The sequence below is a fragment of the Ambystoma mexicanum genome, chromosome 3q (assembly GCF_040938575.1).
Source record: "Ambystoma mexicanum isolate Mex_15411 chromosome 3q, UKY_AmexF1_1, whole genome shotgun sequence".
In the NCBI taxonomy this organism is placed as follows: Eukaryota; Metazoa; Chordata; class Amphibia; order Caudata; family Ambystomatidae; genus Ambystoma; species Ambystoma mexicanum.
In genome coordinates this window covers 1,253,788,607-1,253,814,840 of record NC_090926.1, presented here as the reverse complement: position 1 = coordinate 1,253,814,840, position 26,234 = coordinate 1,253,788,607, and the positions used below count along the sequence as shown (strand labels likewise).

The window sequence follows — 26,234 nt, the reverse complement described above, 5'->3', positions numbered from 1 at the left end:
AGAAAAGACTTGTAGCTTCTGCCACTCTGGAGGGCACCCAATGAACATGCCGTGTCCGAGTCCTCTTTCTTTCCCTTTAGGGCTTCGTCCACGTTCTCACCGAAAAGAAGGTCTCCCTCAAAGGGCATATCTAAAACTTTGTATTGTACTTCTGGCCTGAAGTAGGTACACTTAATACGTAATTACGTAATACGACCCCATTATTGACTTGCTTGAAGCCTGACTCAGCGAGGTCCACCGCGATGTTTATTGCGTGATTTGAGGCTTCCTCACCCTCTCGGACAAGTAACATCGCTGCCTTCCTATGCTCTTCCGGAAGATGATCAAGCAACGGAGCTAGCCTGTGCCACATCTCCCTATCGTATCTGGCTACAATTGCCAGAGAGTTTGCGGCCTTTACTGTGGTCGCTCCCACGGATAGCACTTTTTTGCCAAAGGCATCCTGGCGTCTCGCTTCATTTTCAGGCGGAGTCGTGCACTTGTGCTGGGCCTTCGCCTTCCTCGCCGCTGCCGCCGACACCACCGAGTCTGGCGTTGGTTGGGAGGATAAACACTTGGGGGTAGACTCTGGAGCCTTAAACTTTTTTTCCAGGTGTCCTTTCACTGCCGGCTCTGAAAACGGGTGACGCATTGTCTGCAACCCCTCCTTCCACACATGGTCTATTACTGGTATCGAGAACACAGACCTCCTTCTCTTACCCATGTGGTCGAACAAAAAACAGTCCTTTTTCTGTTCTTCCTGGGACAAACCAAATTCTTTGCATGCCTTCTCCATCATAGAATGGAATGACGCAATGTCGTCCGGAGGGGACGGGTGATCTGGGCTTCTAGGGGTTTCCAACTCCACCTCTGACTCCCAGGTTGGATCCCTGGAGGGGGATGATGAGATATCCGACATGGCTCCCCTGTCAGACTCCGAATCTGGCAGCTCACCTTCCTTTTGTGCCAGTGCTGAGATTGGCGTGCGTAGGTGCGTCGGTTGACGGAACGGGCCCGGCTCGTCGACGGGTGATTGTGGCAGGTTTGCCTGAGGTAGTCTCTGGTCCAACGACTGTAACAAAGACTGAAGCGTGGACAGAATTTCCAACGACAAAACAGATTGAGGATTGCGAAGAGGGGCAGATACCGGTATAACGGATCCCCTCGTCGACGACTTGTCAGCCACTCGTAGCCGTAGGTCTGCTGGGCCAGCTATTCTCTCGTTCTCGTCCTCTGAGGACAGCAACACAGCCTGTTCTTGTAGTAAAGTATCCGGGGGGATCGGATCAAAAACTTCAGGCCTCCAGGCCTCTTGTAGGACCCCCGTCGACGAGGCCATCGTCGACGCCGTTGTGACGGTGGATGCCACCTGCGTAAGTGGCAGGGTGGAGGCTGATGACTGGACCGCCGTCGACGAAGGTGACTTAGCAGGTGGTTTTGGCGGTCCCGCCTTTTCCACACTTGGCTTGCTTTTACTCGACTCTCGACTCGTGGTCGATCTATGATGATCGCCCGAGGAGGATTTCCTTTCCTTTTCATGCTTTTTTGATGAAGATGATTTCTTTGACGAGGAGTCTCTAGTTGAGTGACTTCCAGACGACGCTTTTTCCGTCGGACGAGATTTCTTCGCCGGTGGTTCCGACGAGGTAGCGCGGCGTGATGTTTTCGCCGATTGTGCAGAGCCTACCTCCGAAGGGGGGTATGCCCCCGCTCCATCATTCAGCCATGCCACCAGTCGTCGACTCCGGTCTTTGAGGGTTTTTTGAGAAAACCCTTTACATATGTCGCAGTTATCCGCCGAATGATGAGGGTGGAGGCAATATATACAATCCATATGTCCGTCCCCCTCGTAAACATTTTTCAAGCCGCACGTCGCTCATGGACGGAACAGTGCTTTTCCTGACACGGAGGACATTTTCTTTACTCAAATTCCAGTAATGCAACCTTGTACAAAATAGTAAGACAACGCGAGGAGATCCCACTACTTTGGAGACGATTGAAATCTGAAGGGGAGCCGCGGGGGCGGGCCTATTATACTGGGACAGCCTACGGAGCATGCGTAGGCGGGTCCTAAAAGGACGTAGATAGGACACAAAAGTGTCGGAAGTTTTCCTATTGGAAAAGGCTATATATGTGTACCGAGGGGTCCCAGTCTAACGACGGGGAATATTCCAAGCATGTGAATCCATGAAAGATCCAATGCTGGAGAATATAACATACATATCTAGGCGGATAAGTGCCTCCGGGAGGCTAATTGGGAAACAGACCAACAGATGATCAGACCATTGACAGGGTGAATAGACCGGATTGAGAACCTCCAACCGACGTGTGATGGCCCAGTCAATAACATGACCTTCCTTATGTGTAGGTTCTTTAATCCACTGGACCTCCCCTCCTCCCCCCAGTCCGAACGATCAGTCCGTAGTATGTTGAACGTCTGTGGGACAGAGATCAGAGATTGATGCTGCCATATTGGTCATATCATTTAATCAGGTCTCTGTGGTACCCATTACATCAATATCAGAACTGTTGAGGTAGTCTTAGTCCTCCACCCCGTGTTTAACAAGGGAACAAGCGTTAAGAGACATTTTTAGAAGGGTCGTGGTAGGGCAAATGGGAGACACATGGAAGGCTGATTCTGAGACTATCTCGATGTGATTTCCAGGGGCATTATTCGAGGATATCTGTGAAAACTTGGCTTTATCAGCCACTGCTGAGGATGCCTGCAAAGGCAAACGTATGGTGCGATAGCTGGCATCGGCATTAGACAGAGGCTCAGGAACAGCATGTGTGAGGTTATCTTCACACAGATTGTTTATATCTGTAGTGCTTTGCCGGGGGCAGAGGAGTCCACAGAGATGACTCCGGGACTATACCCAATACAGCTCGTGTCCGCCAGAGGCAGTCTCTGTGGTTTCATAATTTAGCCCAGCGCTAGGTAGTGTAGAAGTACTAAGGCAGTCATTTCTATATTAGTACGTTTTTGGGCCGCTGGGACTTTGACAATAACTGACGTACAGAATGGCAAGCGCCCAAATAATACATCTGATGACACACCGGAGATATAAACAGTTTATCTTGCAATTCAGTGTGTAAAAAAATACCCTTTTACCAATATTTTTGTACAAAATCAAACATCTTAAATACCAATTTATGTGCAATAAAAAACACCTTTTACCCTAAAACCCAGAGAAAGCATTAAACAGGAACGTTTGCGATCAGAGAAATTGGTCTTTCTGTAAATTTCATAAACCTATATGGGCCAATCAGTGAAATTTTAAATATTGAAATATGATTTGAGAGGGATGGGGAGTGGGGAGTTAAAGAATTTTCGAAAAAAACAAGAGGGGTGGATAGGATCCTGTGTTCTGTGCTGGCGTCTTCACCTCACCATTTGCCAATCTCATTCTTCCTCATCATTTCTGTGGCTGCCATTTTTAGTCTTCACCCAACTTGACTGTATCACACCATACCACAGTGACCGTTCAGTTGTTTCTCTTTAAAGGGAGTTGGGCAGTCTCTTCTGTGTGGAAAGACTTCAAAAGGGGTGGCTGCCATGAAAAAGAAATAATACAATCGACAAGAGGGTCTGATGGCTTCTTAATTGTCAAGTGAACATTGGAAAGAGACAGTTAAGTAGGCTACTCATGCCTCTCCCCAGGAAAAAGATGAACCACAGGGGATTTACTTCTGGTTATTTGCAGCACCCATTTGTAAAAGTCTTTGGATGAGGCGGTGCTGGACAAAAACCTGCAGGTGGGAAACAGAAGAAATCAGAAATCAGAACAAGGTGTCACTGCCACAAATTTTGATGTTTAATAGGAAGATGCCATTAGATATTTACATAGGCTATACCAAACCTCAAAAAGATACTACTCCTACATATAATTCCATAGCTATCAAAACAGCTATATTATAGATTTGGAAATTGAAGATGAAGAAAAAGCAGAACAGACATAATCGAGAGAAGGAACAATAATAAGTGGAGAAAAGAACATACAACCAGGACAGGCCAAAGATATAAAACCAGGAAGGGTTGTGCAAGTGTTTGGTTGGGCTTGTTAAGAAACACCCGGGAAATGCTGCGTTGCTATCTGCAGCAGGGACCTGGAGGTAAACATATTCTGTAGAGCGGAGTAGTTTTCAGAGCCTGTTGATTCTGCATCTTCACCGAAGCATCGTATGCTTTTTAAACACATCAGGTACAGCTTGAAGTAATAATACGACAGCGCCTTTACCCACTGTTTGTCTGCTCCTCGCTGACCGCCTTTTAAAATCAAGAACTTTGGGAGCTTGGGGCGACCGCCGTGATCGCTAGTGGAGGCGTTTGACCTTTTGTTCAGTCTGTGGGTTTGGCGGACGCCGGGAGCAAGATGCGGGATTCGCTTGCGCTGCAGCCCACTGGGAAATAGCTTTGATCTGAGACATTTAGCTGCACAGGTTGTTTACACCCAGCACAATCGAGTTTCAGACCACTAAGGGGAACATAAGCCTCCCTAGTTTCCATCTGGGATGACCTAAAAACAACAGCCGACGCAGATGGCTGTGCGGTTCTCATCCTTCTAGACCTTTCCGTAGCTTTCGATACCATCGATCACATGATTCTACTAGACAGACTACAAACACTAGGAACCAAAAGTACAGCCCGCTCGTGGATATCTTCATTCATCTCCAACTGGTTGCAAATCATGGACCTCGAACAATTCAAATCCATTTCCCATCCAGTCTGCAAATGTGTTCCCCAAGGAGCATCCACGTCACTGATAATCTTCAATTTCTACATACAACCCATTCCCGCAATCATCCATTCATACAACCTTACCTCAAAATCCCAAATTCCGAAGGATCCGGCAGCCCGGACCGGTCATCCTGCCTCTCTGATATTGATCACTGACCAACCACCTCATCCTCAACCCCGGGAAAACTGAAATCATACTCTGCGGGAAAACATCACTCGTCCTCCAACCAATCCCTTGGCCCGGCTCACTAGGACAAGCACCGGCTCCTTCAAACGTGGTAAAAAATCTGGGATGCGAAATCATCTCAGATTTATCCCTCACCAAACACACCACCAGCGTATCCAAAACCTGTTTCTTTCACCTACGCATCCTTCAGGTGGATTTTCCCCCTACATCACCTATCCCCACCTTATCTCGGCTATCAACTCCATCATCCTCTCCCGCCTTGACTATGCAAACTGCCTCTACACTTAGGAGCCCCTGCATCCCAACTACGGAAACTCCAAAGAATCCAAAATGCGGCAGCCGGAGAACACATCAGCCCCACCCTGAAAGTCCTCCACTGGCTCCCTATTGCCCGACACACCACTTTCAAAGCCATGTGCATCACCCATCGCGCAATCCACAACACTGGCCCCGAATTCCTGCGAGACAAAATTGTCCTTTACCAACCCCTCCGGAACCTCAGATCTCGCAATGCATTCCGCCTAGTGATCCCACCGCATAGCTCCATAACACTTGACAGCGCCTCCTTCTCTGTACAAGCACCAACTATCTGGAATTCCATCCCCTTACACATTTGCAACATTGAAAACCACTTTAAATTCAGGAAAGCCCTTAAAACCTGGCTCTTCCCAATACTCTCCTAAGCCAATGCACCCCATGGATACACCACTAATAAACTCCATCGCTTTCGATCGTAACTCGCGGGCCGGCAGCTCTCACAGAGGTTTTCACCTGACACCCCACCACATACCACTCAACAACACTGCCTGCCGACTAGCACTCCAGGAAAGCCAGCAGCTTTCGTTGTGGCTCTCCTGATCCACCATCCGCCCACCGACAACAACATTCCCACGCAACAAGCAATTGAGCTAAGCCAGTAGCCTTCGCTGTGGCTACACTCGCATCATACTCGCTGCACCCCCGCCCACCAATCTACATGAGACAACTAACAATGAGATAAGTGGCCCGGGTCAGCACACGCACTCCCATCAACCACTCACTGCCACTGCTACCCCACATCACTCTTTTCCGTGAAGCGCCCAACACTACCACTTCCCCTGCCATAAACATATCCCCAAGCGAGGTACAACAACCCATCGATGGCTGTGACACTACAGATTCTCACTCTACAATAGGATGAAACCCACAGCCTCTCAAGCCTAGGCCCTTTTCCACCTACACGAATCTAAGGGTAGCCCCCTCCATCTGTTCGTTATATGTGGAGACCGCCTGCATTGCGAAACCTGGGCTGCATGCCCACCATACAGGACTCTCAAATTTTAAGTGCAGCCTCCACCTTGGTTTACTATGACGAATCATGCTGCAAGGTGACATCCAGGAATCTCTCCACTTTACAGAACCCTCAAATCTATGTGTAGCCTCGAACTAGGTTTGCCAAAGGCGTAAACTTTTGCACTGTGAAACATAGCCTTTCTCCCAGGGTACAGGATCCTCTAGTCTAGGATTTGACTATATGCTGATACCGGCTACACCATGAAGCCTAGGCCCTCCGCTGCAGGACTCAACTGACAGGACTCTCAACATGGACAAATAGGCAATCTCGCAACCTACAGTATGTATCGCTCACTCCGCTAGCGTGGACACAGGCCTTCGCTACAGGGCTCTCAATCCTAAACCTGGAGAAACAAGCAATCTCACAGCCTATGGTACGTATAGCTCACACCACTAGAGTGGACACAGGCCGCAGGCACGGCCAAACATCCATGCACGATCGAACACCCCTACGGCTAAGCACATCCGGCCTAGTTTTACACATAGCCGTCCAGACTGAAACACCTGAGGTACCCAAACACCTCTGCCACTAGCATTCAGCGACCACCACCCAAAAGGAACCTGGTATAGCTGGCTTCACATAGACTCTCTTCGACAACAGCAATCTATCTCTAACCCTCCAGAGGACCCACCCACGTGTCTGACCTCTACTGGGCTGCCTAGTCGAGCCTTGCCAGCCACCCAAGACTTAGAATGGCAAACATGCACACACGCATCTAATCTAACCCCCTAGAATCTCTAACAACATCGACTATGGTCACCAAGGGAGTTCCAACCAAGGAAAAAGCGCATTGTGGCCACACAAGTGGGGAAAGAGCGCTATATTAATAACAAAATACAATACAATACAATACATTCTGAGCACTTTTGTTGATCTGTCTGGTACAGGGAGTGTGACGTGAGTTGCTTGCGCCATAACCCGCTACTCAACATTTTTTAACTGAGTCTGCCTTTCACGAACTGCACACAGCCTGAGTTCTTTACTGATCTTATCAGCACTGGAAGTGTGGCGTGAGATTTGTGCATGCCATAGCCATTTACGGACCATACTGGGAATTGAGATTAGTATATATATGTTTTTTTATTATTTATTGTGTGTGGTGGCAACCTTTTATTATTGCTTAATCAATTGACTTTGTTAGTGTGAAGTGGAGCGCCTCAGCACAATATTAATATTTGAAGTATTTAGTACTACATAAGTTCCGGTTTTATTATTATTTAACTTATGCCATACCAAAAGAAAATGTCAAAGTCACGCTCTAGTTTGCAGAGAGGGGGGCCTAGATTTGCCTATTAAGTTAAATGGGAAAGGAACAAAAATAAATTAAAAGGTGATTCCAAAATGGTTTCTCCAATACATAGAGACACAATACCGGCCTTCTTTAAGGGCAGGAAAGTTGCATCTAAAATCACTGGGGAGCAAGAAGTGGAAAACGGTTCTGTTCAAGAGGGTGGACTCTCACAGGGTTCTTTGAGCTTTGGAGGCATTGATAATAATTAATTACTGGATCTATGCTTATCAATCCAAAAGTCAATGGCTACCCCAATGGAAATCCCCCTCTTACCTCCTGAGAACCAACAGATAACTGACACCCAAGTGGTACATGCTGAAGACCGTTTTATGTCACCAAGGGCCTCAGCTCGTCTTTCTGCCTCACCTAACCTTGTAACGGATTCTAAGGTGCAGTGCAATTGGAGGAAACGATGGACACAGAATCTTCTTCAGCTACCAATTGAACTGCAATCATTTATGTCATCTATGCAATTTGCCCTGAAACTGTTACTTAAATTATGTGGTAGTATCCATGAAAATATGGTAAATCCCCCTCACCCTGCTAACTTAGTAATGGAGGAAGAACATAGTGTTACAGAGAAGTTGCCACAGAGCCCTAATCTGAAACCATTAGAAGCTCCCTTGCTGGTTTTAATACCCAAGGTCTTGCTGGACACGTCAGTAACACTGCTTACTAGGAAACAATGTCGAATGGCAAGACGGGCAGCTGCCCACAGTTGCCCCTGTGAGGTGGCCCCCTCTTTGCCAAATACTAACCTAGCAGGAAAGAAAACGAAGAGGGCATGTAAAAAGACAGTAGGGGCCAAAAGGTATTTAAGCTAGGGGAAGGGTGGCCTTACAAGCTGGCTAACTCCAGATAACAGAGGAGGCAGTAAATGCCAGCATGGAACACCAAGGATCGAGTTTATCTGAGAGCCTCGATCAAAGCCTGGCTGAATTTTCTACTCCTAATGGCCAGCCTAAACAAGTAATACTTGGAGCTCCTGTTATAAAAGAGAGGGTTATTGTTCCCGACTCATCCCCTGCAAAGAAGTCAGAGTAAGGTCTCTATGATCAATAATTTTTTATATAAAAACCTGCAACAAGTGGCTAACGAGAACTGCTTTCTTGGCGCGTCTTCATCTAATTCCCCAACTCCGGGTATTATTAACGGTGGACTTAGCGTCTGTTGAACTATTGAGTGGAAATAATCTAAATGTTTCGGCAATCCTTTGTAAATATTTGGCTGCTGCAGAAATATCACAAAGCATGTTTGACTACCGGTGTAGAGCTGGATGCGGACATGGAACATGAGGATCCATTACTACCTAATAACAGAGTGCAGGGAGATGGCATATTAACTAAACCACTCCTCCTGTCTAAACACAAAGTGCAAATGACTGCTATACAAACTATGTTGAAGTGGTTGGCTAACTCCCTCAGCAGTGGTACATCAACGATGAGGCTGGACTTTAATGTCTTGGAATACCTAGGGATTTCTGCATTTGATTTCACCTAATGGTTCATTACCATATGTCACTAACCACACTTGTTTTCTTTTGCAGGAAACTTGGTTAACTTCCTCAGTTTCTATAGACTGTTCACTTTCAATCAAAAAGAGGGGTGTTATGGGGAGACCTTATGGTGGTTTAGTGACAGGGGTTAAAAATGTACTAAAATCTTGTAGGATAAGCACCAATCAATTGGAATTCGTACTGGCAGTAGAAGTGTATATACCAGGCAATTCCAAAAGTGACAAGATTCGACCCACAAGGTGCCACTAAACGTGAACAAATTCAGGAAGAATTGCAGGAGCCGTTTGCGAATTATGCAGACGGCCATGATAATGCTGAAATTATTATTGGAGGTGACGTTAATTGTCATGCAGTGGGGGGCCCTGGTACAACGGGTAATCCCTGTTTGCTGCCTAAACCCATTATGAAGTAGAATTGTCCTGACAGACAAGGAGTAGGTTGGGTTACAAATAGTGATAGACCTGGTAAATTTACATGGAGAGGTAATAAAGCAGTTGCTACACTTGATTATATGTTTGTAAGCTGCAAGATTGCCTTGACAATCTAGGATCTATTTGTTACCCCCCAATTCTTGGAGCGATCATGAGGCCTTGGTTTTAGCTGTAAGAGACTTTTCTTATCAAATGTAGCAAAACCGATCAGTGACCTACTAACAACTCATTCTGGTAACCGAATTATATGGTCCAAAAGTAACATTAATAAAGCTAAGAGGGCCACCACTAGGCTGATCCCATTGATATCCGGGTAATTCAGGAAATGAAGCCTAATGAGACTGAGAGTTGGATTACATCTTTCGCAGGTATTCATGCTGTCATGAAGCCCCGAATGGTGGTTAAAGATCAGGACACCCGTAATATCTTTGATGAAACTCTTCGAGATGCAAAGCGTAAGCTCCGGGGTGACCTTAGGAAGGCTAGATGGAAAAACTGCTCACAGAGGAATTATTTAAAGGAAGTCAGAAAGATAAAAAATCAGTATTGTAACTGGATTAAGCAGGGAGACCTCATGGCAGCGTATGGTGAGTGTCCTATGTAGTGGAAACTCACGTTGCATCTGGTCCCTTCTGGGAGAGGCCAAAGGTAGGAGAAGCCGGACTTTAATTAATGCCATTAGATTTGATGTATGGGTATCTCACTTAAACAACCGTAATCTCATACACCCTATTGGTACCGTATTGGTTGATATAAAACCCATCCAACCCCTGTTTATCGTGAATGCAGCAATTATTGCAGATAAAATCAGGGGGTTAAAGTCCTCGAGGGCACCAGGCTCATTTGGGCTGGCAAACGTGAGCCTCAAGAGTACCCCCCCAATTCTGGTCGATATTACTTAAAACCTTTTTTGATAAAGTATTACTAGAGGGGAAGATTCCAACCACATGACAATCAGTGATGCTTGTTCCTGTGTACAAAAAGGGTAACAAGAGTGACCCGAACAACTATTGCTTATTGTCAATGTTGGATTGTACTGGGAAAATATTTGACTCATTGTTATGAGTTACAGGCATGGGTAGATAAAATGGGCATATTGGAAACGGTACCAGAGTGGCTTCAGGGCAGGCTATTCTACCTTACACAATTTACTATTGTTGAATTCCTTAACTACAAAGGCATGTGTACCTAATAACCCCCCTTTTCTACGCTCTTTTTGTTGACTTTAAGGCTGCATTCAACACAGTGCCTAGAGAGCAGTTGTGGAACAAATTAAATACACTGGGTTGCCCGCCCGAAATAGTGTACTATCTGAAACATTTGCATACCAAAAATTCAAATTGTTTGAGGATTGATGCTTGATGGACAGGGCAATATGACATCTCCAATTAATCCAAATTGTGGAGTAAAGCAGGGCTGTGTTACAGATACCCTGCTCTACAACCTTTACGTGTCCAATATGTTCTGGCAACCCTGAGAACAGCTAAAAATTGCCCGCCCAAAATTGACGCTACCCACTGCGCAGTATTGGCTTACGCTGATGACCTTGTATTACTTGATCACACATTTAGGGGTATAAAATGTACGGCTGAGGTACTATGGGATTATGCTAAAGTAAATGGGCTAAAGATTAACAACGATAAAACCCAACTGATGTTATTTACTAGGAAACACATTGCTCGAATGCGGCTTTATATTCATCAAATGGAAATTCTACATGTGCCCACTTACAGATATTTAGTGGTGCAATTCGATATTTTACCAGGTCATAAGTCCTGTATTGAGATGCTGAAAAAGAAAGCCATACAATTGACCGCCTTGACGGGCCAGTGCATGAGAAGCAGAGGTGGTTACTCATTGAAAGGTGTAAGACAATTATACCTACAATGTTTGGCGCCTGCAATAATTTATGAGTTAGAGTAATTGATAGAGATTAATCTACAATGGCTAAAGGTGATTGAAGGAACATTCTGGAGGAAAATCCTAGGCCTTCCAAACTGTATACCAATGGCAATAATTAGGCTGCAATTTGGAATTTTGTCCCTGAAATCCCAAGTGCAGAAGAAGAGAACTATCTTACATCTTAAGATGTTGAATGGCCCTACTAATCCGTTGTTGACAACTTTGGGCTGAGAAGAGAACAAACTTAGGAATAAGTCTCTCTTCAACAAGAATATGGAGGCTCTGTTCCATGACATAGGTTGGCATCCAAATTGGGGAGATGACTTAATTAATGTGAATCTCTCCCTGTGTAATCGAATAGACCTGTGGGACTGGAATGAGAATTTGGCTCATTTGGAGTCACTCAAGAGCTATACTTTTATCTCTGATACTCTGTACTCCTTTAAAAGGGCTCAGCCCTGTTTGAACATATGCCCTTCACCCCAGATTCATCTTCCTTCTTCGTATTAACCATTTGCCATTGCTAAATGTGGTTGGGGTAGCATGTTAAGTTCCAGTTGAGGAATGTTTTTGCCGTATCTGTGGTAATAAAGATCACCCGGAGATGGCAAAACATGTTCTCACCGAGTGTCCTAGTTTGGGCAATATATATATATATGTTGCATCTTGGAAGATATGTGCATCACCTAGATAATATCAAAGACCCGTATTTCTGGAAACATTATTCATTCTAAGAATAAGATTCTATACATGGCAATGTATAGAATTTGGAAGGAGGTAGAAAGACGTATAGCTGAGAAAGAATAAGAGCGAAGTTATCTCCTTTTGTTTAATCATGAACTTTGTATGTACTAGGAGATTCCTATAAGCTTTAATGCTTTAGGAAGATTAAATGGAATACGATTGTGGGTAGTGAAAGTGAACCCCATCTTACAGGGGCACCCCTTAGATATATTGGGGTACCCCTGATCACGCTCACACCAGAGCAAATGCACCCCTCTAGGGAATTAAGGTCATCGTGCAAAGATAACAAATTTAATCTGTACAAAAATGAGGAGGGAGGGTAAAGAAGAGGACTCTGCCATTCCTACCAGCATTCTGTCTTCCTTGGCTGGCTCCTGCAGACTAAATGGCAAGCAGGCACCTTTATATACTCTTCAACTTGGTCACTGGATAGTGGCATGGCTCATCCAAAACTGTTCTTGCCATACAAGGGATGCTGTAGTCTCCAGTGTTGCACGGCCAGGTTTACATTTAGACCAACCTACTTTAACATACTGCTGCCTCTGCAGGAATACATTGTAGCTCCTATTTAGCATCATTTTCTATATTATAAACATTCATACATAAACACACCTTCCTGCCTTACTCTCAACACTTCACTCAAAATAATTATATTTCATCTCTGTTTTAACATAATTCAGCATTGTATGTATGAGCCCCAGCCTGCCTGTTTGTTTTGATATACCGGGAACAGCTGCTCCGTTAATTCGTGCTCTCTGCTAGAGCTAGCTGGGTCCCACACAATCCCTGTAGCCTACTATTAGCACAGACTGCATTCCTTTGGGCAGAGAGCCTGCTTTTAGATTTCATTTTGAAACTATACAGAATAACATTTACACGTATTTTGAACTAATGGTTATCATTTGTCATTTGTGTATATCCTATATATATTGTATATTTGGTTCTATTTGATTGTGTTATTTTTTTTACGTGTACAGTTTTTAATTTTAAAAAACGAAATCACATTAAATAAAATGAATAATAAAAAAATATTAAAACCGGAGGAAATCTGCAAAAATCAAGAGATACAAGACTACAGGCTAGAGGGACAGCCATTCAGGAGGTTTCTCGGAATCTTTCTATTTAACCACAATGTATGTCTGCCTTTCAGGAAAATGTTCAGTTCACTATGCACGTCAGACATTTGGAAAATACTTTTCAGAATAGGTTGGGAGTCACAGGCAGATTACTTGCTGTTTCTTCTCTTCGGCTTTGATTTAACATATGAACGTGTTGAGTTGTGGTTGTGGTTATGGTTGTGGTTACCCTCTATTGAAGTGATGCACTGGATACCAGTGATTTATTTTTTAAAAAAAGCCCAGGACTGGAAAGGTAATACCCTGGTAACATGCAATATCCATTCAGGACTTACTGGCCCAAGCCGCGGCACTTTGCCAGCACCACATTACACAAAACAGTAGAGTAGACCTAACCTTGGTGCTACACCTATCTTACAAGCTTGGGCGCAGAGAGCGATACCATGAATTGAGACGGATTTTGGAGGATCAGGTCTCAGTTGGTAGAGCCCCAATCCCTCAAGTCAGACCTGCCTACACCCTAACTAATCTTCACCAAACAAACCCTTCTCTGGCACACATTTGTTGCTCTATACATCGCACAATCGGGTTAGATTTCAGTACCACAGTCAGAAGAGTGCAGGTCAGTTCAGCGTCATTGCTGCCACCTGACCAAAGTATCTGAATCGCTGCTCCCAAACTCTGAGAACTGCCCACAAGCAAGGAACAGCAAACCATCTCAGGTGCATTGAAAGATACAAACATCAAACTTTCACCAAAGGCAAGAACAATCCCGTCCAACCCCCAAGTAACAAAGCAGGATGAACTCTTCATGCCCAAAATGAAAAATCAATCAAATAAGTTTGCACATTCAAATCACTTCATAATAAAAACACAAATGATCATAAATTAATATATAAAGAGCCATCCAGTAATCCAAAACACAACTGCATCGTCGTCTTGCAAAACGGTATAAAGGACAATGCTTTTCCTTAAAACATGGTTTCAACAATGCATCCTTTACACATTGTTATGTTGATTTACACAGCGCACCGCTGCCATGTTCATGATCTCCAGTCACTCACGTGGCTCTGTTAAACCCATCAAAGACAGAGGTTATTGTGCTTGGCCCTAACAGAAAGAAGGGTAAGAAATACTGTCCCGTGCACCCCATGCCATCCCGACTAAATTCTCAGATGCAGGGAAGAAACTGGGCTGCATTTGGCAGTCAAGAATGGACTGTAATTCTCAGGTTAGCCGGACAGTCAAATCTGTATACTATCAATTGAGACTCCTAAAGCCTGTCGTATCACTCATTGGTAAGAAGGACCGCTCAACAGCAATGGGCATACTTACCAATGCCAGGTTAGACTACTGTAATGCCCTTCTTATGGGGGCACAAATTCAGAACTGTGCCATCAGGCTAATCTTTTAGTTACCTAGAAAGACAACCAACTCACAACAACGGAGGAACCTTAATTGGCTTCCAGTACAGCAAAGAATCCTGTTTAAAGTTCTATGTCTGGTTTTCAAATGTATTCATGGTTTGGCACCAGCTTACTTGATTTCAACACAGATGCATCGCTTGAATAATTTAGGCTTCAAAGGCTACTGCAAAATCATTAGGTTTGGGGATAGAATAACCTACTAGATTTCTTCAGGCCCATCCTGTGCCTGAGAGGAAGGGGTCATGTGGGAGCAGTCACCGCAGATACAGAGGTGATATTATCTATTTGTATACAGGGAAGAACAATGCTCTTTTGATCACAAAAGAACGTACAATAGATAAGAAATCAGATTTGCCAGTAGCAGTGTGTGGTGAGTTAGAGCGACATTCTGACCAGGTTATGGAAGGGAATAAATATAACAGTCAACAGGGACGATACACATGAATGGACATGCATAGATCAAGGATAACCAATAGATATTTTTAAGTGCAGTTGGCGGTGTGGCCAGCTCTGTTGGGGATGTGAACATGATGGATGAAGTGCCAGAGTGGAGGCACAGAAGGTGAAGGGCAGAGGCAGGTTAGAGGCGAGGGAAAAATGTTAGCTAGAAGGCAGATGAGAGGTAGGTTAAGAGGGTAACTTAGCGACAAGGAGGTAGGCTTTTAGTTTGGTTTTGAACAAGTCCTTGTGTACTGTTTCTCGGATGCCCCCGGGGAAGAGAATTCCATGCAAGAAAGAGTAGAAGCGAGATGAAGCACAGGGAGGTCAAGGTGCCAATGGGTAGTCGAGGAGGCAGAGCGGAGATTACAAGAAGGCTTGTATAGTTGAATAGAGGAGGAGATATACAGTGGTGTCTTACTGTGGAGAGATTTGTGAACCAGGAGAAGAAATTTAAATCTGGCCCTGGTTTGCATCGTCAGCCATCCAGCCTGATGATTGTATGAGAACGTAGGTGTGAAGTGAGGGCGTGCAAAGAGAGTGCTGGTAGCTAAGTTAATGATCTTGTTGAGAGCACAGAAAGCATAGTTTGGGAGACCACTGAGGATGCTGGCTCAGTAGTCCAGTTTAGAGAAGATAAGGAGGTGCTTGATTTTTCTTATATTTAGGAGGTTGAGAGCCACTGTTGCAGTTTTGGAGATGAGAAGTAGAAGAAGGTGTGAGAAGTGCCATAGATGATTCTGAGGTTTCCAGCTGATGAAGAGTAGGGGAGAGTATCGGGTGGGAACTGGATAGGCAGGGAAGAAATGCCCTTTTGTTTGGTACAGTTTATCATCAGAGTGCAAAGCCATCCAATTTTTAATGGCAGACTGACAGTTTGAAAATTTGATAGAGAGATCAGAGGAGAGTTCAGGAAAAGGGAAGAAGATTTGGGTGTTGTCAGCAAAGAGTTGCTACGAGAACCCAAAGAAGGCGGTTAGTGTCCCAAGAGCAGAGGTGCAGAGCCTTGTGGAACACCAACAGTTAGAAAAGTGAGTTGAGAGGTGTTGTTGCCCCCGGAGACAGAATTGGTGAGGTGCCAGGTAGGATTCAATCCAGACAAGGTCTTGATTGTGAATGCCAACAAGAAAAAGAGTATTAAGGAGAACAGAATGAACTAGTGTCAAAGGCAGCAGAAAGGTCAAGGAGAATTAGGATATGATGGGGAGCTTAGCGGAGGCAAAGAAGTTGGAGACATTCATGAGAGCAGTTTCCGTGGAGTGATAGTAGGGGGTCACCAAGCTTGTGGTTGTCTAATAACAGACCCGGAAGAAGTAGAGCTGCTAAATTGAGCCAGTCCCCAACTGCGCCCGTTCCTTGTATGACAGCAGCAGACACAAAACCCCTTTAGGGAGTTCGTCCAAGATAAGGCTGGCTAGGTTTCTCCTGAAAATGGTTTCCCATTAATTCAAACCCCTGGGTTCTCCATGTGCTGGGCATTGCTATTGCCTTACTTTTTTTATAGCTCCTGCCCAACTGCCCTCTATTCTGTCTTCCGCATCCAGATACCTTCCTCTTCCAGAACACCAGTTCTCTACTGGCGAAAGCAGTGATGGAGCTGGTGCATGTGGAAGGGTGGTATTCCCTGTGAAGGCATCATGAAGCAATTCACGGACAACAGACTAAAGTTAAAAAAAAATATTTATTATCTTAGACGTCAGGGTGGTTGAAGACCTAACTTGCCTTATGTTAAGGTGGGATTTCCCTACCTGAACGAAACTAAGGAGTCAAAGTTCAACTTAATAGTCTGTGTGAAAAGTCAGAGGGTGTTTCACAACTTAGTCCCCAAGGATCCCGTACTCGGGTGGCCAGGGAAAGCTCATCCCTTTTGGATCCCAACCCTGGGGGTGGACAAGCAAGGGAGGATCACCTGGGTAGCAGGTCCTCAGGGAGTGGGGGGGAGAAGCACCTGATGGTGAGACATGGTATCCCCATTTTCCCACAACCCATCTAACGGGTGAACGAGTGAGTTGGGGAGGAGCAGAGGATGCATTGGTGACGGCCTTGACTGCTACATGAAAGGTACTGAAGAGAGAGCCCAATTAACACGACTAATGAGTTGTCGAAGGCACCAAAAGCCCTGTTTGTGTCAAAAGCAAAAGTAATGGGGTTCGAACGTTGATGGTTGTGCGTGTGCCGTTAAAACACGTAATGGAAAGGACAATTGCTGAGTGATGAAGAAAGTATACAAAGTAACATAGTGGTCCTGCGAGGCAGAATCGCACATTCGAAGGTCTCTGTGAAATCTTTAGAGTTGAAGATAATTAAACAGAAACTGAAGACAAGAATGTATCCGCGATCTCAGAGCTAAAGTTGAATTGTGACAAAATTATGTGAACTCTGAATATGCCGACAGGGCAAACTATATGAACTTTACAAGAGGTCAAGAGGGCAGAGAAAAAGTATAACAAACTACAAGTACAAAGAAGAATTGCTAGATGAGGAATATTGTTGAATTGGGTAAGCAGAGGTTAAAGTGGTCATGCAGAGGTCTGCGTAAAAGCCTTGCAGTTTCGAAAGTCTTCGACAATGAAAAGATATAAATATGAGACAAGACAGCCTTGAGCCTGGCAGAGGGAAGCCTGTGTCGAACTGTAGTACTGTAGTAAAGTGAAAGTTAAATGTGAAAGAAAGTGGGGAAAGGAACCCCCACACAGATGAAGACAGGGTTGAGCCCGGCAGAGAGATGTCTGTGCTGGACTGTGATAAAGTAAAAAGGTGAATGTGAAAAGAGGGACAGGCTCGAGTCTGGCGCAGGGAAGCCTGTGTTTAATTGTGGCAAAGTAAAAGTCAAGAGTAGAACTGTGTGTTTATGAGAAGGAGGGGGACGGAGCCTAAGATTGCCAAAAGCTTGAAGCCTGAACTGCTGAATTGCACCAGTAAGCCAGAGTGTGGAAGACTGATAGAACTGTGCCATCCACCTATCCTTTTTTAAGGAACTCTTGAGACCCTATGCTGTTGAACACAGAAAGGGAGTGGTTGCACAAGCCATTCTGACATTTGAGACACTATTTTTCCTCTTGTATTCCCTTAACACATTAGTCAATTGAGAAGGAGCGCAAGGTTCGTTTTTTTTAAAGCATAGGCCTTTTTATTTTGACTAGACTGACATAGACATGTTTGTATTTTGTTTAATGGTCGAGACTACTCCCATTGTAGCATTGGGGCCAATTAGGAATTCTACCAACCCAACCAAAATAAAGTTTTTTGAAACGTGTATCCATTGTGTTTGTGTCTACTATTGATACCATGCCTTCCTTACATACGTCTGTGTCCAAAACCTATTCTTGCCTTCACAACTAGAACAAACAAATGTGTAACGATGTCCAAGTCAAAAGAAACAGTGTTTAACTCAAAGCTCCGAGCTTCTTCCAGCACACAGCTTCCTCTCAGCTCCCCTTCCACAAGCATAAGAAAGCTCCATGAAAAAGAGTCTTGACATTTACCTTTCTCCAGTTCTAAACAATATAGTTCAAAATCACTACTGGGGTTCCCTTCCCCAAGTTTCAAATAAAGTAACCCAAACAAAGGGGTCTTGAGACTCCAATCCCAAGACAATACATATACACCTGTCAAGTCTCAGGGTTCCCTTCCCCAAGATTTCAATATCTCACACTCGTTCCTTGGTGCTTGTTCCTGTGCACCAAGTTACATTTATTTGATTCCTTGTATTGGTTTCTGAACTTGGGGTGTGCTCTTGGGCTCCTTTGGTTTCTCCTTAACCACCTTGTGGCTCTGCCACCATGTGTGTCGCATCCCTTTTCAAATGGTAGCCTTGTTGCATTGTATTCACTCATTGAGGTTAGTTGTTTAGGTTTTCTTCATTGTGCAACAATCATTCAACATTATTCAATTGTAGTTCAAGGTATAATGCAGTCTTATGTTGTTTATTTATATTCAGCTTCAAGATTTCAGTTCATTAGCTGTGCAACATACATTCAGTATTCAATGATTTACTGGGTTGCTTTAATATTATATGCCCCTATTAGTTCGGTATTCAACATGCATTCACTTCGAAGTTCATTTGTTGTGCAACATGCATTTAGCGTGCAACGTTTTGTTGGTTTGCTGCCATCTTAAATTTACCTTTTAGTATGATATTCAACATGCATTCACTTCGGAGTTCATTCGTTGTGCAACATGCATTTAGCATGTAACGTTTTGCTGGTTTGCTGCAATGTTAAATTTCCCTTTTAGCTCAATATTCATTGGTTCTCAGTACTTTCATTCCTTGGTTGAATACATTCGAAAACGTTCATTTTTTTAAGGTCTGCGACCACTCTGTTACATTGTACAAGTCTTTGGTCTCATTAACAATAGCGGTTCACTTCATGAAGCTCGCGGTTATAGTAACACTGGGTTCCTCGAGCTGGAAAACTCACCGGCTCACTTTGAAGCCTTTTTCTTTATTGCGCTGGCCACAAACTTGGCAGCTTCCTTCCAGGGGGTCTTTCCTGGCCCCTCACACACACTCACGCTTTTGCAGCGCCACGGGAGAAAAAGCAGTCTTTTGGATGGAATGAAGAATGGCCCCTCCTCTGATCTCCTTCCTTCTCCTCGCCTCTGCGCCACGGAGCTCCTGCTCCCACTTCACACTCGCCCGGACCCTCAGCTGCTTCGTTCCTCAACGTGCGTCTCCGGCTGCAGAACGTCACGGCTCCATTCAATGCCTTGCCTCTATCTCCTCACCTTCCTGTTCACATCCCTTTTATACAGTTGCGTAAAGGGTTTGCAGGTGTGAGTCCTTCCTCTTGATTGCCTGACTATAGTTAGGCTTATTAGTCCGATATGCGCCTAGTCTTTGCACTGGCAGTGCTCTGAGGCCCTTTTCCTCGTCTCAGTACCAAAGTGGTGTAATTGCATGTTAGTGTGCAGGACTCCTAGTCGACTCTTCCTCGTACCAGTATTGTCAAATGTCATGCGTCCAAAAATGAAGGGCACTGGCTTATAATAGCCCATAAAGGTTGGGGGAGCGTTAGGTGTGTCATCAATGAGAAAAGGGTGGGGGGGGGGGGAAGTTACGATGTCTCACCCAAGGGTTCTCCACTCCCAACCCTCAAGGACCCTCCACCCAGGTGAACCTCCCTCACCTCTCCACCCCCAGGGTCAGGATCGAAGAGTGAAGGCCTTTCCCTGGCCACCTGCGCATAGGATCCAAGGGGAGTAGGGGTGAGAATACCCTGAGGTTTCCCACATCCCACTATGAGACTGACTGGGGACTGGGCCTGAGGTACCTGAATATGTTCCTAAGAAAGGACAAGGTCAGAATGGTCACCTTAGCGCAGATCCTCTAGACCCTAGAGTCCCAGGATTGGTTGTGTCACTGAACCTTCAGGACGCTTATTTCCATATGCTGATCCATCTCAACGACAGGACGTACCTGAGATTCATGATTGGTTGTATCCATCACTAGGTTTACAGCTTTCCTTTCGGCCTGACCTCTGCCAGAGGGTTTTTGCCAAGATGATGGTGGTGGCAGCGCTTTCTGGGAGGAAAAGGGTCCATGTCTTTGTTTCCTTACCTGGACGATTAGCTCATCAAAGGCCCATTCTACTGAACAGCCGTACTTCACAGCCACTGCACATTTTGGGCTTCTTGCTCAATTTGAAGAAGTCGCAAGTGACACCTTCACATACATCCAATTCATTGGAGAGGTACTGGACACCTACTTGGGGATGGCTTCTCCCAGCTGAACACATGGTCTAAAATATCAACCAAATGGTCAGGAAGATCCAGAACACAGACTTTCACCCAGCCTCAGACTTCCCTTGAGTGGTGGGTATCATAACATCCTGTATATTCCTGGTGCCAAAGGCCACCTGCAGATAAAATCTCTTCGATGGCTTTGAAGATCTCAGGGGTCACAATTTTCAAGCATCATTTAGGACCTTCTGCGGTCCCGCTTTGTGCATCTTCCACAGAATGAAGCTGTGCCAGCAAATCTGTCTGGCAATCTTCAACCTTTGGGGAACTCCACAAGTGGACCTATTCACCTCCAGTGCCAACAGAATGAGTTAACTATTCGGATCCAGGACAGGGAATTTCCCCAGGGAGGGGCACTGTGGGATGCATTCATGGTGCAATGGAACTTTCGTCTCATGTATATATTCCCACTGGTTCCTGTCATCTCACAAATTCTCAAGAGATTACAGATATTAGGAGTGCCTTAGAGGATGTGGTACCCGGGACATTCCGGACATGACCATCTGTACTCCATGGCATTTGCAACAGAGGGTGAACTTCTCTTCAAGTCAGGGGGTCTTGTACTCCACCCCAACATCAGCACACTCGGTGCATGGCTGAGGTACACAAACGTCTTGGAGGTTCTTTTTTCAGTGGGGAGACCAGTCACAAAGGCTATTTGCAGCTGTTAAAGGACGTGCAGAGAGGAGTTGGACACTTGTATCACAGCATCAGTTCTTTCCTTTCTGCAGCATGTCGCCCAGCAGCGCTAACGGATTTCTAATTTCAAAAGTTACCTAGCTACAATTTCAGTGCTCAATCAGACACCCAAACAATCCCCAAGGTGATGCTGTTCCTAAGAGTGTTGGTGCACATGTCCCCACCTACACAATTTATCTCTCCTGCTTGGGATCTCCACTCATTGTTGACGCTTTTAATGAGGCCACCATTCCCTCCCATGCATCAATGCCCGCTCAGACTGTCAACCTACAAAATAATCATCCTAGTGGGAAGGACTTCAGCTAGAAGAATGAGTGAGTTACAGTCACTTTCCTGTAGGCCTCTTTACCTCAATCTTTCGAAAGAGAAGGTAACGCTTAGAGTGGGACCTTAGTTTTTACCTAGTCAAATTGGGATTTCACCTGTTGCAGAAAATGTAACGACCAGTATTTTAATCCTTTGCCACATCCTTCAAAGGATGAGGAAAGATTTAATTGACTATATCCCTGAAGGACTCTCATCTTCTGTGGCTAGAACCAAGGTGCTTAGGCAAGACAGTCAGCGGTTCATGACCTATGAAGGGGCATAAATGGGTAAAGCAGTATCTAAACAAAATCTATCTGCCGTGTTGGATTGTACTCTGTAATTTAGAGTGGTATTTATTTATCGGGAAAAGAAGTACTAGAAGATATTAGAACCTGTTCCCCATCTGGACTTTTATGCCATATGGGGACAATGGGCTTCATTGTATAACTTTGCCAAGAACTACTGCTTGCACTCTCTCTATGATTAGTATGGCTGCTTTGGCAGAGCGGCCCTTCAAAATATTTTGCTGTGATGAATCAATCGTCTTTTCTTGCTCTTCCCGTTTCTATTCAGGTGAATGCTGCAATGGAAGTCTATCCAATATGAGGAATCTGTGGGAGGATGCAATCCATTAGAAGAACAAGTTACTTCTTACCTTGTAACGTTCTTTCGACGGGATGTTCCTCCGACGTATTCCTCATCTTAGATATATATCCTTCCAGCTCTGCTGGCCTCGGAAAATTTTTTCTCTAGAGGGCGCTGCGCGTCGACGTCCCTCGAGTCGATGTCCCTCGACAGCCGCCGTATCGACGCTCGACGTCATCCTGCCTATAAAGTCCGCGCGCAGCGTCCGTTGCTCAGTTCCGTTTTGTAGACCACAGTATTACTGTCTGGACTAGACTAATCTCCCTGAAGGAGCGTAAACTGCAACAACAAGGGAAGTAGAACTGCGGGGATGGATGGGAGGGTCGATGAGGAATACGTCGGAGGAACATCCCGTCGAAAGAACGTTACAAGGTAAGAAGTAACTTGTTCTTCGACGGGATTGTGTCCTCCGACGTATTCCTCATCTTAGATAGGCTCCCATAGCAGTATTCTATATTCGGAGGAGGGAGTACTGACTTCACGCTGTCTTCTATTGATGAATAGAATGCAGTACAGCCCTTCCAAACCTAGTCTCTTGACTGGAGGAGGAATCCAGATTGTAAAAATGTGTAAAGGTATGGACAGACGACCATGTAGCGGCCTCACATATGTCTTTAACCGGCACGCCTCTTTTGAGGGCCGATGAAGCTGCAATACCTCTGGTCGCATGAGCCCTAAGGTTTTGAGGGGGCTCTTTCCCAGCCAGTTTATAACATTCCAGAATGGCTAGAATGATCCATCTGGAAATGGTCTGCTTAGTTATTGGTAACCCCAGCTTGTGACCTGCGTAACCTACAAACAGCTGGTCTGCCTGTCTTATCCTGGCTAGTCTACTAATGTAAAACTTAAAACCCTCCTAGGGTCTAGTCTGTGTAACCTCTCTTCCTCTTTCCCCGGGTGAGGAGGAGGATAGAAAGATGGTAGGGTAATCTTCTGAGTGATATGGAATTCAGAAACCACCTTTGGGAGGAAATTAGGCTTCACTTGCAGGACAACTTTGTCTTTGTGAAAGATTGTATGAGGGGGTTTACAAGAAAGAGCTTGTAATTCGCTCACCCTTCTAGCAGATGTAAGTGCTATTAATAAAACAGTTTTAAGGGTAAGGAATCTTAACGAACAAGAATGGAGAGGTTCGAAAACCCATCAGGAAAGTTAGTACTAAGTTTAAATCCCATAGGGGAACTTGGAATGGTCTTGGGGGATAAACATTGGTTAACCCCTTTAGAAACTGTATTACCAAGGGTAATTTGAAATAGGATGGTTCTTCCACAGTACGCTTAAAGATAGATAGCGCTGCGAGATAGCCCTTAATGGTGCCAACTTGAAGGCCTGAATTTGCCAAATATAGTAGGAAGGACAAAACCATTGGTGTACCACATGAAAATGGGTCGATATTCTGTTCTCTACACCAGCTGCAAAATCTGTTCCAACGGCAGCGGTATAAAGACTTTGTTGCTGGCCTCCTTGCCGAAAGCAACACCTCCATAACATCATCAGGGAGGTCCCAATCCTTGTACCTCAGCCGTTCAGAAGCCAAGCGTGAAGGTTGAGGGTTTTGATGTCTGGGTGGAGAACCTGACCACCCTTCTGTGAGAGTAGGTTCTCTCTGAGAGGAAGTCGAATTGGAGGGCAGATGGACAAGTCTAGAAGGTCCGGGTACCACGTTCTCCTGGCCCAATCCGGGGCAATTAGGATCATGGTTCGCCGGAATCTTCTCAACCTCCTGATCATTTGAGGAATGACAGGGACCGGTGGGAACGCGTACAGAAGCGGAAACTCCCAGTCCACTATGAACGTGTCTCCCAGAGCTCCTCTCGGAGGAAATTCCCTTGAGCAGAACAGGTTGCATTTCCTGTTTAGGCTGGTGGCGAACAGATCTACCTGAGGGGTTCCCCAAAGGGCGAAGATCTCTTGAAGGACTTCCTGAGCTAGCTCCCACTCGTGGGAGATTGTGTTCTGCCTGCTCAGAGCGTCCGCTGTCAAGTTCTTCTCTCCGGCTAGGTGAACTGCCGATAGAGAGATTCCTTCTTGGATTGCCCAAAACCAGAGCTGCATCGCCTCTCTGCACAGGGGTAGTGATCCTACGCCTCCTCTTTTGTTGAGGTAATGCATGGCCACCGTGTTGTCCGTCATTATCAGGACGTTCTTCCCTTGTACAGCTGGCAGGAAAGCCTTCAACGCAAGTCTGATGGCTCTCAGCTCTAACAGGTTGATGTGTAGTCTGGACTCCGATGGTGACCAACGACCGCTGATGGTCAAGTCGTTGGCGTGGGCTCCCCACCCCGTGAGTGAGGCATCCGTGACTACTGTTATCTCCGGCCAGGGTTGCCAAAACTGTTCTCCTTTCAGAATGTTCTCCTGACAGGCCCACCACTGAAGGTCTCGAGCCACCCTGCCGGGAACCTGAAGAAGATCTGTCATTCTCCCTGAGAATTGTGACCACTGAGTCCTCAGTGCCCACTGGAGGGATCTCATTCTCAGGCGAGCCTCTGGCACAAGGAAAATGCAGGATGCCATGAGGCCTAGCAACCTCAAAAAGTCGAAGGCTGGGAGACGTTGGGCATGCTGGAACTTGGTAACCATCTGTAGAATATCTTGAGCCCTCACCTCTGGTGGCGAGGCTTTTCCCAGGGAAGTATCCAGGATCGCTCCTATGAACTGGAGTCTCTGCGATGGTATCATTTGTGACTTCTTTAAATTGAGGGAGAAGCCCAGTCTGTGAAGGAAATGGCACACGTGATTTAGCTGGATCTGAGCTTGCTCCGGAGAAACAGCCCTGATCAGCCAATCGTCCAGGTAGGGGTAGACGTGAATCCCTTCCCTCCTTAGACTTGCAGCCACTACCGACATTAACTTTGTGAAGATCCTCGGGCGGAGGTCAGCCCAAATGGCAGTACTCGAAATTGATAGTGAGAGTTGCCAATTGCGAACCTCAGGTATTTCCTGTGTTTGAGATGGATAGGCACATGGAAATAAGCGTCCTGAAGGTCCAGAGATACCAACCAGTCCTGAAACTGAAGGGTCTGGAGGATCTGAGAAAGAGTGACCATCTTGAATTTGTCTTTTCTGAGGAATTTGTTCAATTCTTCCAAGTCCAAGATGGGTCTCAGTCCTCCGTCTTTCTTCGGAATGAGAAAGTAAGGGGAGTACCAGCCCTTGTCCCTCTCCGCTACAGGTACCGGTTCTATGGCACCTTTCTCTAGCAGGTCCAAAATTTCCTGCAAGAGGAGCGGATCTGGAGCTTTCTGAGAGCTGATCCCCGGTGGATGACTCTGAGGTATACGTAGGAAAGGCAGGCAGTAACCTTGGGCGACTGTTTCCAATGCCCAAGAATCTGACGTGATAGCCTGCCATACCGTCAGATGTTGAGTCAACCTGCCTCCTACAGGTGTCCTGTGAGGGGAGTCCTCAGAGTGGTTTTGGGGCGGCTGATGCAGATGCCGATGGTAAAGAGGCACCTGCTGTTGCTGCGGCTTTAGAATATCTACCCCGTCCACCTCGGGTAGTTCTTCTTTGACCCCTTTGAGCCGGTCGTCCTCTACCTCTTCCGAATGCGGAGTAGAAGCGAAAGGACTTGCCCCTCGCAGAGGTTCCTGTGGGACGAAAATGAGTCTGACGGATTGCAGCTCCTAGGGATTTTGCTGCAGCTTTTGAAGTTTGCAGTTTCTCTAAACTGTCATCTGCCTTTTTCCCCGAACAAAGAAGAGCCATCGAATGGCATGTTCAAGAGCCTGGCTTGCACATCTGGGGCAAAACCCGACTTTCTCAACCAAGCGAATC

The 26,234-nt window shown here is 45.6% G+C and overlaps 1 protein-coding gene across 1 annotated transcript in view; it reads right to left on the bottom strand.

Annotated features, from left to right (window-relative positions):
• Window positions 1–3,038: 3,038 nt before the first annotated feature.
• Window positions 3,039–26,234, bottom strand: part of YIPF2 (Yip1 domain family member 2) — a 183,004-nt gene continuing 159,808 nt past the window's right edge. Inside the window, exon 10 of the mRNA XM_069604253.1 lies at window positions 3,039–3,729. The gene's annotated coding sequence lies outside the window, so the exon portion shown is untranslated. The remainder of the gene's footprint in view (window positions 3,730–26,234) is intronic.